The following is a 12,174-nucleotide window of genomic DNA, read 5'->3' on the forward strand; positions in this document are numbered from 1 at the left end:
TCTGACTGGTCCAAAATTGGAACTGCTCCAAAACTGAACCAACATCATGTAGTATTCAATATGTCCCGGTCACCGTTTGAAGTCACTGTTTCTCAGACATTAGTGTACACAGGAAGACCTGGGGAGCTTGTCAGAATGCAGATTCAGATTTGGCAGGTCTGGGCTGGGGCCTAGGAGTCTGCATTACTGACCAGCACCCCCAGGGATTGCTAATCATGCTGGTCTGAAGATGACACGGAGCAGCAAGGTTCCAAGTGCTTTATAACCATGAACTCTCATTCTCCAGAACAACCCTGTTACTGTGACAGATCCAGGTACTGTACAGGCACTGCTACTACTGCCGTTTGACAGAGGAGGAAACTAAGGCTGAGTTCAGTGAATTGCCTAATGTCACACAGCTGGGAGGGGCCAGAGGCAGGATTTCACCCAGAGAGCCAAACTCGAACCAGTGCTCTTAACTGTTATCTTACCCTGTTGGTTCTTAAAAGCAATCCACAGAAACTAACACACCACTGTAAAGCAATTATACTCCAATAAAAATGTTAAAAAAAAAAAAAAAAGGTACTAAGGTTCAAAGGGAAGTGGTGCAAAATCAGGATACTCATTTTTTATCATCTATATCCTAATTATGGAAATTTCTGTTGAAAATTCCACTAGAAAAGTGGAAGTTTTTGTTGAAATTCCACTAGAAATCTTCCCTAATGTCAGTCAGATGGTGTATATTTATATCTAACATATGGATTAAATATCTACTGTAACTCTTCATTGGAAAACTTTCAAACAAGTTTGACAATTCTGTTTCCCAATTTCAGCAGACTTGATTTTTTATAGAAGACAAAACATCATTTTCAGCAATAAAATCACAGAATGATAGAAACATTTAAAAAAAAAAAAAAAAAAAAGCAATCCAAGATCATCTCCATGCTTACATATGTCAGCTTTCAGAGCTGAGTCATTAGGACTGTATTTTAAATATGTAGCCATTCGAATAATATTCATAACAAAACAGAAAAGAAAAAAGTGGGGAGGTGCTCATGACATAACGTTAAGAAAAAACATCAGAATACAAACTACATCAGACCAGGCCAGGCCCTCTGACCACCTGGCTCCATCAGTCAAGTTGATACAAGCCAACTCATTACAGCACGAGCAGGAGAGGCTCTCCCTTCTTTTTCCTCCCTCTCCCAGAAACCATCCCAAGGGAGACTTCACTCCTGCCCCAGCCCGTACAACAAACACTTTAGAAAGTGGGGTCTTGAGGGGAAAAAAAGGCTTGAGAGAGAACAAGTCGCAGTACCTGGGAGAAAGCCAGCCCGTGGCTCCCAGCATCCACAACTTTCTTTTATTCATTCACCACGTATCTACTGAGAACTTGTGCCACGTACCATACTAGATGTTAGGACATAAAATAGACAAAAGTCCCTGCTCTCATGAAGATTACATTCTAGTTGGAGAGGCTAACAGTAAAAAATAATAAGCATAATAAATAAGCATGTTACATAGTATATTAACAGAGGATAAGTGTTATGGAAAAAGATAGAAAAGGGGGATCAGGAGCGCTGGGGGGTTGCAGACTGCAGTAGTCCTTAGGGTCATGAGGAAGAAGGTGACATTGGAGAAAGGGCTTGAAATGAAGGAGTTAAGTACACACATGTCTGGGGAAGAACATTCCAGGCAGATGGAACACCAGGTGCAAAGGCCCTAAAATGGAAACAGATCACATCTGGAATAGTCAAGGAAAAGCAGAGGCCATTGTACCTGCAGTGAATGATTTATTAGGAGAGGAAGCCAGAGAGGTAATGGGTAGGGAAGAGGGCAGATCTGAGAGAGCCCTACAGGCCTTGAGAAGGACTGTGGCCTTTACTCTGAGGGAAATAGAGAGTCGCTCAGGGTTTGGAGCAGAGAAGTGACATCATCTGACTGGTGTATTGAACAACCTAACAGGCTCTCTGAGTTGATTAAGGAGAACGTGGACAGAAGTCTGGAGATCAGTTACAACGCAAGTGCGATCACCCACGCAAGGGGCTCTGGTGGGTCAGACTAAAGGGGTAACAATGAGGTGGTGAGAAGTGTAATAAGATCTGGATCTCATGATTTCTCAAAGGCTTAGATGTAGAATGTGAGGGAAAGAGAGGAGTCAGGGATGTTTCCTGCACTTGGAAGAACAAAGTTGCCCTTAATTGATACGCAACAGACTCCAAGGGACGTTGACTTGAAGGATAGATCTGGGGTTCGGGTCTAGACACGTGACGATGGAAGTGTAGAGACACAGAAGAGATGGTTGGCTGCATGAGTTTGGAATTCAGGGATGTGGGCCAGAGATGTCCACGTGGGAGCTGTAAGCATATAAAGCCAGGAGACCAGACGAGGTTCCCAAGGGAGGGAGTCAAGTCGAGAAGAACAAGCGCTGTAGGGTCTGAGCCCCGGCCACATCCATGGAGAGAGAACAAAGCAGCAAGTGTCTGGGAAGGAGTAGTCAGTGGAAAACCGGGGAGGTATGAGGTCTTGGAAGTCAAGAGAAGAAAGTGTTTGCTAGAAGAGAGAGTCATCAATGGTGTCAACTCTGCTGAAAGGCCAATTTAGACAAAGGCGGAGAGCTGAGCTTTAGATTTAGCAAAGTGGAGGCCATGGCGACCTTCACGGGCAGTTTCAGGGGAGTGAGAAGAATATTTTTTTACCTACAGAAAGGATAGGAAAACCTCAATGATAAAAAGAGGAAAGGGGCTCAAGTCCCTGGCACTAAGCCTTTGGGGAGGGAAGAAGACGTGACACTGCCTTTGGCATTTAAGGGACAGACTTGTGTGTAAGCCAAGCAGAGCTCTTCTGTGTGTGTAGAAGCCTTTATTTTCTCATGACTCAACGGATGATGCTACTAATTTACTGACTCTTCGTTCTCTCTTCAACCCTGTCCTGAGCACAGCTTAATCTTTTAAGTGGAAGAAAAAATAATAAAAGGTCACCTACCAGCTACTAAGCCATCGCACATATGAAACCTGGACTTAATTCATTACATAAAAGGGAGGCCTGCAGCATTCTTCCTCAACTTCAAGTTCATTGTTCCAGCAATGGATTTTTGCTTTTGATATGTGGCCACACCTTTGGAACAACAATATTGGGAAATGCACACTGTTCTTTCTCAGTATTTGGTCCAAAGAGGCCAGAGTTCTACATTCAAGGCCAAGCTTGCTCTTCCTATCACACACACTCCGTCTCCCATAAAATCATCTATCACCAGTATTCCTGCCAAGTCACCCATTTAGAACTGTGTCTTTCTTTTTCATACAAAGCCATATGTGGAATGCAGAAGAGATGATATACTTAAACCCATCAGAATAATTTCTTTTTTATTTTAAAAATGGAAGGTCACCTCAAAAAAATCCTGAAGAGTACCAACTCATTAGCAATTACCAATTGCTTATTTTTCCAGTTGAGCCAGAAGATGAAATACTTTTCTAGGAAAGTACCTAAGACATTATATTTATACTGCTTGTCTTCTTCTTTGTTTCAACTTGATGGAAAGAACTATCATCGGGCTTCCCTGGTGGCGCAGTGGTTTAGAATCCGCCTGCCAATGCAGGGGACACGGGTTCGAGCCCTGGTCTGGGAAGATCCCACATGCCGCAGAGCGACTAGGCCCATGAGCCACAACTACTGAGCTTGCGCATCTGGAGCCTGTGCTCCGCAACAAGAGAGGCCGCGATAGTGAGAGGCCCACGCACCGCGATGAAGAGTGGCCCCCGCTCGCCGCAACTAGAGAAAGCCCTCGCACAGAAACGAAGACCCAACACAGCCATAAATAAATAAATAAATAAATAAAATAAATTTTTTAAAAAAAAGAACTATCATCAACTTCTATGGCTAAAAAATTAGAAAACTTTCAGTAAAACCTCATTATTGCAGATACAATTGCTTTGAGAATAACAGTAATTAAACCTTGATTGAAGATTACTTTTGTAGCATGTTTGAAAGGGAGCACTGCAAAGAAAATTAATAACATAAACAGTGTGCAGGAAAGATATCTAACCCACTTATGTTTCAAATATTATCTATTTGTTAAAGGAGACCTATCTGTACACTTTTAGTACAGAAAGGCAGTATGTATGTTTACATACGATGGATGTGTGTTCATGAGCTCACTATGTCATTCTCACTGTTTTTCTAAACGTAAGAGGTTTTATTGTAATTACTGATCTACACACACACACACACACACTCACCTACAGTCATGCAAGTATATACAAACAACTTACCAACCCACACATTTTATCTGCCAATGCCCACACCCACCAGCAAGTAGGTTTCCCAGATTAAAAAAATAAATAAAATCACTGATCTTTTTTTTTTGGTCCTCAGTAACAGCTCCCTCTATCACTGAGTCTTAAATGGACTACTCCCCAAACTGCTTTTTCACAATTATATAATTGCAATTTTAGCAGTGTAAAATTAAAAGAAAACAAATGTTATTTCTTGGCTGACTAAGAAGTCTATAACCGTAAAAGAGATCTGCCTCTTCCCCATGCCTGTAGATTTCCTCACGGGGCAGAAATGATCAGAATCCATGCTTAATAAATCCAATACACCAAGATTCATTTACTAGACTTGAAATAAATAATATGCTTTCTTAAAATATTATTTTTAGATGGGTTGTATAAGCATCCTGCAGAAGATGAAAATTGAAGGTGGTCCCTCACAAGACGTTAAGTCTGAGAGGCGTATATTAGGAACCTTCCCAGCCCAAGACCAGCAGATGATGAAATCTGACAGATTGGCTGGCATCATCTCCCCCATTCTGGGTGCGTGTCTCATGCAATCTGCTCCCACGGGGCTGAGCCATTGCCTTGTTCTAAAAACACCAACCCCACACACACCACCTCCGGTCCTGGAAACTGAAGAGCTCTCCACTGCAGTAAACATTTGTTCTCTGAAGTTTTCTTCACTAAACTTTCAGGATTCATACTGACCACATGTGAAGAATGTACCAAACGCACAACATTCAGAAAATCTCCTCCACTGCTATCCACAGTAGTTCAAAAATGTTTGTTCAACAAACATCTTCAGGGCACCTGCTATGATGCCAAGCCCTGCGGCAGTTATTGAAGATACGAAGCTACATCAGAGACTGGTTCTCTCTTGGGACTTCCCTGGCGGTCCAGTGGTTAAGACTCCGTGCTTCCACTGCAGGGGGCGTGGGTCCGATCCCTGGTCAGGGAACTAAGATCCTGCATGCTGCACGCCCCCCGCCCCGGCCAAAAAAAAAGAGAGAGAGAGAGAGAGAGAGAGACTGATTCTCTCTTAAAGGAGATGGATATGCATGTGAAAAACCATGTCGCAAATGTGATACCAACAGTACAATAGGAGACAAGAAGGCTACATGATTCGGTTTGAGAGAAACCACCCTAGAGAGGTTATATTTGAGCTGGGTCCATAAGGACGAGAAGGTCGCTGAGGGAGGAGGGCAGAACAAGTGTTCCCGACACAGCAAAGCCCTGAGACTTATCTGGGAAACTGAAGACCTCGAGTGACGACTGACAAGGGAAAGAGCACGGAGGAGGTGGGGCTGGAGTGACGGGCTGGGCAGGATGGGATCTGAATGCCATGCTTCTATTTTATACTCATACAATAAGGAACCATGAATGCCTTTTAGTCAAGAGAGAACAATCAAATCAAGTTACATAAAGATAATCATGGCAGTTTGGAGGATGGCTTGAAGCAGGGTGAGGCAATCAGGACTTGAAGGGGAACTGGGGCCAGGCAAAGGGAGTGGAGGCGGCGATAGCTATTCCCAAGATGAGATGCACAGGACTCAGGGACCTTCAGGTGTCAGAGGCGAAGGAGAGGGAGGAATGCAGGCTGAATCCAGTGATTCCAATGATAGCGACAGAGGAGACAGACTTTCCTGACCCGCTCGTGGGAGGGCAGGAGGAGGAGGGCAAGCTTGGGGGAAGACGTCTGCTCAGCGCTGTGTCCAGTGGCCACCTGAGAGCTGGAGGTGGGGGAGGGGTGAACAGGTGGTCAAGGTCAAGCCACTCTAAGGCCAGGACTCACTGATGCGGCAGACAGAGGCAGCCAGGATGAAAACAGGCGACAGAGACAGGAAGGAAACAGTGACCCAAGAGCAAATGGATGTGACAGAATGACCTGGATGTCGATATGTTATGGCAACTTGTACGGAAGAGCATGATCTGACTGGAGAGAATGGCCCTTGGGGCAGATGTTTGCAGCTGGCTACGTCAGGAGCCGTTCCCAAAATGCTTCTTCCCAAAGCCAGATACTCATTCCCCTCGTGTTGCTTTTAGTTAGAGATGGCGATGCAGTGATACGGGAAGTCTGCTGAGAGCCTATGGGAAAACACACTTCTCTGATCAAAGAAACAGATGTAGCTGGTGCAGCCCCTTCTATCTGCCTTGAATGAGGACATGATGCCTAGAGGTTCTTGGAGCCAGCTTGCCACGCATGAGATGACAAAAAGCCAATACATTAATGATGGGGAGGTGAAAAGATACAACACTGCCCAGCCCTGGACTATAGGAAACTTTTCAGCAAGAACCAAAGACAAGCAGTATTATGAAAGGAAAATCTGGCTACAAACGAGTCCAAGAGGAGGGAAATGTATTCTAGGGGAAGGTCGAGGATAGAAATTGTGCCCTGCTGTTTGCCCAGCACAATGCCTGGCATACGGTAGGCTCACAGCACGCATCTGCTGAATCTACTGCTTGCAGAGAAAACAACCTGAGCCACTCTCTTGGCCTGAGCACTTTTTACAGGTCCTGGCACAGGCAGTTCTGAAGGCCTTACATGTTGGGAGCTCTACATCCTAATACTGTGAAGAACAGAGTCTCATCCTCAGAGGCCCACAGCTCTACAACCACCCAGGGACTCTCTAGGGGACACGAGTCATCTTGTAGGGGGATGTTTACTCCTCCTGACTCAGAGAAAAGCCATGGATCCACTGGAATCTTTCATCGTCTGAGTCTTCAAGACTGAAAACACAGGGATCTCAGAATGCCTGACTTCGGCCAGGTTTCATCGGGGATGACCAACTCCAATGGCAAGGAGGTGGGTATTGGACAAGAAAGAACTAGCCAGCTTCACGGCTCCAGGGGAAGCAACCTTGCCAGGTGGTGCAGCTTCAGCAAGCTTTCTGGGTGGAGAAAGATGGCCTAGCGGCTGGAGAAGGGCCACAGCTGGAGGAAACTTACCATCTGAAGAGTGCTCACAGACTTTCCCACAAAACCTCACAGCCTCCTAAATTTTACTGCAGCTTCATCTCCTCTTAATACCCCCTCCCTACGCCACTCCTTCCTGTACTTCCACCTCCCTGCACAAATTCAATAAGGAAAATAAGTCTAATCATACCTTATGTGGTCTTTTTACAAATAGTCTTTTTACAAAAACCCCTCAAAAAATATATATATATACACATATATATATATATATATATATATATATATATATATACACACATACATATACCAGAATCACACAGAGAAGGAAATAAAATTAAATTGTCATCAAGCAGTGAAGGCCTCTACAACATGTAGGCACTGCTATATTTCCAATATTGAATTTTCTATCATTTAAATAATAATCTAAGTGTTCCAGTAAGGAAGAATGACATTTTCAAATGTTAGTTGTGTACATATAATTCCAAGAGAGTCTTACCATATTATTGGAGAAGCTAATCTAATTTTCTACAGACCAAGTATAAACTCCAGTTAAAGCTGCGTTTAGGGACTTCCCTGGTGACGCAGTGGTTAAGAATCCGCCTGTTAATGCAGGGGACACGGTTTGAGCCCTGGTCTGGGAAGATCCCACATGCCGCGGAGCAACTAAGCCCACGCACAACTACCAAGCCTGCGCTCTAGAGCCCGTGAGCCACAACTACTGAAGCCCATGCGCCAAGAGCCTGTGCTCCGCAACAAGAGAAGCCACCGTGGTGAGAAGCCCGCACACCGCAACAAAGAGTAGCCCCTGCTCGCCACAACTAGAGAAAGCCCGCGTGCAGCAACGAAGACCCAACGCAGCCAAAAAAATTAAAATGAAAACAAAAAGTGATAAAACACTCTTTCAAAAAAAAAAAAAAAGAAGAAGAATTAAAACTGCATTTAACGCTCTATGTAAGTGGCCTCATGAACGTGACCTAGTGGAGAGGAAGCCCTAACAAGAGACAGCGCCACCTATGGATCACACACTAAAAATACAGTCTTACTGTCCATTTTAGCGTATTTAGGCTGACAGGCTGTATGGCCTTGAGACAAGTAATTTACTTCATCTGAACTGACCTTTAACATTTTTGCAGATTTCACTGAAGCAAAATGGGGATAAAAAATTCTAAAATGCTGGCAAGGTATTCTGCCTCATTTCATTCTTTTAATGTTATTTTTCACATCTCATAAGAAATCGTGTTAATTTGTATTCACTCCTGGCTCATTAATACATATCGTGTTAATTTGTACTCACTCCTGGCTCATTAATACATATTTATTGGGCACCTACATGTGCCAGACCATGTGTCTGGCAACAGGATTACAGTGATAAACAAGACAGACTGGGTCCCTTGTCCTTTTAAGATTACAGTATTTCTAGAATCTGGCCACTTCTCATCACCTCCACCAGGAGCAGCTTGGTCAAAGCCATTCGGATTACTGCAAGAGCCTCCCCACTGGTCACCCAGTTTTCACTCTTCTGCACCCACAATCTCTTCTCAACAGAGTATAGAGGGAGCCCTTTAACCTAAGTCAGATGACGACCCTGCTCTGCTCTAAATACCCAAAGCTTCCATCTGATCCAAAGTCCTTACTGCATGAGATCTCGCCTCCCCTCTCCACTTCTACCCCTTCCAAACCCCCATTGACCACGCCAGCCACACTGTCCTCCTGCTCTCCCTCAAACTTGAGAGGCCCCAGGGCCTTTGCACTTGCTAGACCCTCCTCCTGAATGCTCACCCCTCAGATACCTGCGTGACTCACTCCCTTACTCCCTCCAGGCCTTTACTCAAATAGCCCCTCTCGACCACCTCTCATAAAATCGCAAGACCCCATCCCTCCACGTTGGCACCCCTCCATGGTACCTGTCACTATCTGACACACCACCTGCAGGTATTTGCCTGTTTGTTAGCTGTTGCCTTCCCCAGTTAGATTTCAAACCCCATGAGGGCAAGGATTTTGTTCTGTTTACTGCAGAATCTCCAGAGCTTAAAACAGTGTATGTCCTGTATGTGTCGAGTAAAATCTCACACACTCTCCCTGTGTATCTCTCTCACTCTCCAGGACACTGGTTCCTAAGGACAGGGGAGAAATCAGATGTGGAATGCCCTCACACTGATCCCCTGGTCCAGGACAAGGAAGAGCTTTTCCTACGTATGTTTGGAGCAGAGCTGGAATCGTAGGTGTACGACCTGAAGTCACACCGGGCTCTGGGCTCCTCAGAGGGGCCTTGTGCTTGGTTTAACGCTCTGTATTCAACGACTTGAAGTTCTTAATAGTTTTCGAACAAGTGGATCTACATTTTCATCTTGCACTGGATCCCACAAATTATGCAGCTGATCCTGTTTTGAGGATTTCAGGTAAGAGATGTCTCAGTAAAATAGCCCACTGAAAAAATATTGCAAGGAACAGTTCTCACAATGCATGACCCTTTGGGCAGTTCATGGCCACCAGCTATTCTGTCACTACTAATTCAAGGACGGGAGCTTGGTCCCTGAGGCATATGGGATTTTCGCTCTCTTCAGACTAGGACAGCAAAACCCTTTGGTGGGTCATGGGATGGTTCCCAGCAGATCTCTCCTCTGCACCTTTCTCTCCCCCAGGTCTCCCTCCCTCTAGGCCACAAGCTGGAATTCCCCCACACCGGGGTCAAGGTCAGTGAATGGCAAGAGAGAGGCCATAGCACGTTCACATGGATGAAACTGTAAAATTAACTACTGCAGAGCTTAAATTTAAAATAGACAGAAGAGCTCCACTCCAGTAGGGAGAAGAGATGGTTTGTGGTGTTTCCTTAGATGTTGATGGTAGGGAAGAAAGGGTACTGAGCCCAGGAAAGGGTGAACGCTTAGGGGTATGATGTGGTGCAAAGCAGGGGGCAGTGCGAAAAGGTAGGGAAGGCACGTAAGACATCTCTGAAGACTTAGCAACTGCTTTGTCTCAGCTCAGGGAACCAACAAATGGCTCCTTGTGCTGTCCTGGTCTTGGCAAGACGAGTGGCCAGAGCAGCCGGTGTTCCAGCTGACCCCTGCTGGCTCTCGAAGAAAATGTCTGTGTGTGCAGGGCTGGCAAGGCCTCGAAGGGTTTTTCCAGAATGATGGATGCCCACACAACAAGCCAGATTCCTGGGAGTGGGGGAGGTGATAAGATAAGGCTAAGGAACACTTTCAAACCTGGTTCCCTTAACAGCGTAATTACTTGGTGATCCATGTAGAAACAGAAAGGGGAAGAGAGCAGCTCAAGTTTTTAGAGAGGGGCTAGAATGGTATCATAGCGCCATCTCTTTGAGACCCTTAAGTACTGGCTGGAAGGCTGCAGTCCGCAGCATAGAACAGAAAAACATCAAACTTCTAAGATGCTTACTTTGTTTCTCAGTCTCCTTCTCTCCTCCCTCCCTGATTGAAGGCAGTCATGAGAAGTTGCCAGACAAAAAGGCACGTTTTACATTCAAAGTAGTTACCAGCAACACAACACTGTAAATCAACTATACTCCAATAAAAATTAATTTATCAAAAAGTAGTTACCAGTGAATTCTCTAGTCAGCCCTCAGCAACATTAAACATAAGGTGAAAATTAGATCTAATTTTCATGAGATCCAAAGCAATATATCTGGACAGAATTTTGCAGAGAACTGTTTAAACCTTTTTAGGATGGAACAAGAAAATTTATATAACCTTATCTATGAAACAGGAATTAATTTTCAGTTCCTTTCTAAAGTTTTCTTAAAAGTCCTGCTTCATTTATGCCTAAAAAAAACATACTTTTATAAATACACATTGGTATTGCCTCACTACTAAACTTGAGGAAATAAAGGCATAAAGATTTACGTTTCTAGGTAAGACCTGTTTTATATTAGGTAGACTAATAAGTCTACAGCTGCCAAAAATCCATCCTTCCATCAGTAGTATAAATATATACCAGAAACTTTGTAATGTTTCCTTTTGAACTTACCTCCTTCATGAGCTGTAGTGATTATACTCAACTCAGCTGCATCCCACCCAACTGTTCTGCAATGTTCACCTAACGACCCAATCAGCCAACCAACCAATCAACCTGCCCTTATCAGGTGTTTACCAAGTACTCAACAAAAGTACCTTCAAGCTCTTCCTCTTCAAATTCATACCACAGGAGAACACAATTAAGTACTAAGTAATATGGTACAACAACTTTGGAAATTCAAGGGAGGAAAAAAGCCTGATGTAGACAGGAGTTTAGTGGATGAAGACAGACTTGAATTTGTTCTTGAAGAACAAGAGGATTCAGAGGAGCAGGGGGGGAAATAATAAAGAGAAATTAGTGATGGGGGGAGAATCTTTCAGAGAAAGACCCATACAGACAAGAACAAACACAGGAGAGAGATGCCTGAGGCCAACTATTACTTTGAATATTAAACAATGTTTACATCTAGGTGAGGATAAACTATGCCTTTCCTCTGGTAATAAATAGAAAGGCAGCATTTTGGGACTTCCCTGGCAGTCCAGTGGTTAGGACTCTGTGCTTCCACTGCAGGGGGCCTGGGTTCGATCCCTGGTCAGGGAACTAAGATCCCGCAAGGGGCTTAGCATGGCCAACATAATAATAATAATAATAAATAAAATAAAGGCAGCATCTAAAAAAGCAAAGGAGGTTCTTGACAGGGGAGGCTTCTAGCAATGTTTGGAGACAACTTTTGTTGGTCAGGAAGTCTCACTTTTCACACCCCTGTGAAATAGAAAGTAAGCAGACCAGAAGCAAAAACCCTAGCATGAAATGGCATTGTGATCGAGGCGACTTACCTCAGGCTCCTTGAGATAAGTAGGTTGTGATAAAGTACAATCTCACTTCTACCGACAGTGGTTCTCAAACTTTAGGGAACGTAAGACGCATCTGAGTACTTGTCAAAATGTGGCCCACAAGCCCCATCCCCCAAGATGCTGATTCAGCAGCTCTGTGGTTTACTAATCGGCATTTAAACACCCCTCCCCCTGCCAGG

Source organism: Balaenoptera borealis, assembly GCF_965194805.1.
Source record: "Balaenoptera borealis genome assembly, chromosome: 17".
In the NCBI taxonomy this organism is placed as follows: Eukaryota; Metazoa; Chordata; class Mammalia; order Artiodactyla; family Balaenopteridae; genus Balaenoptera; species Balaenoptera borealis.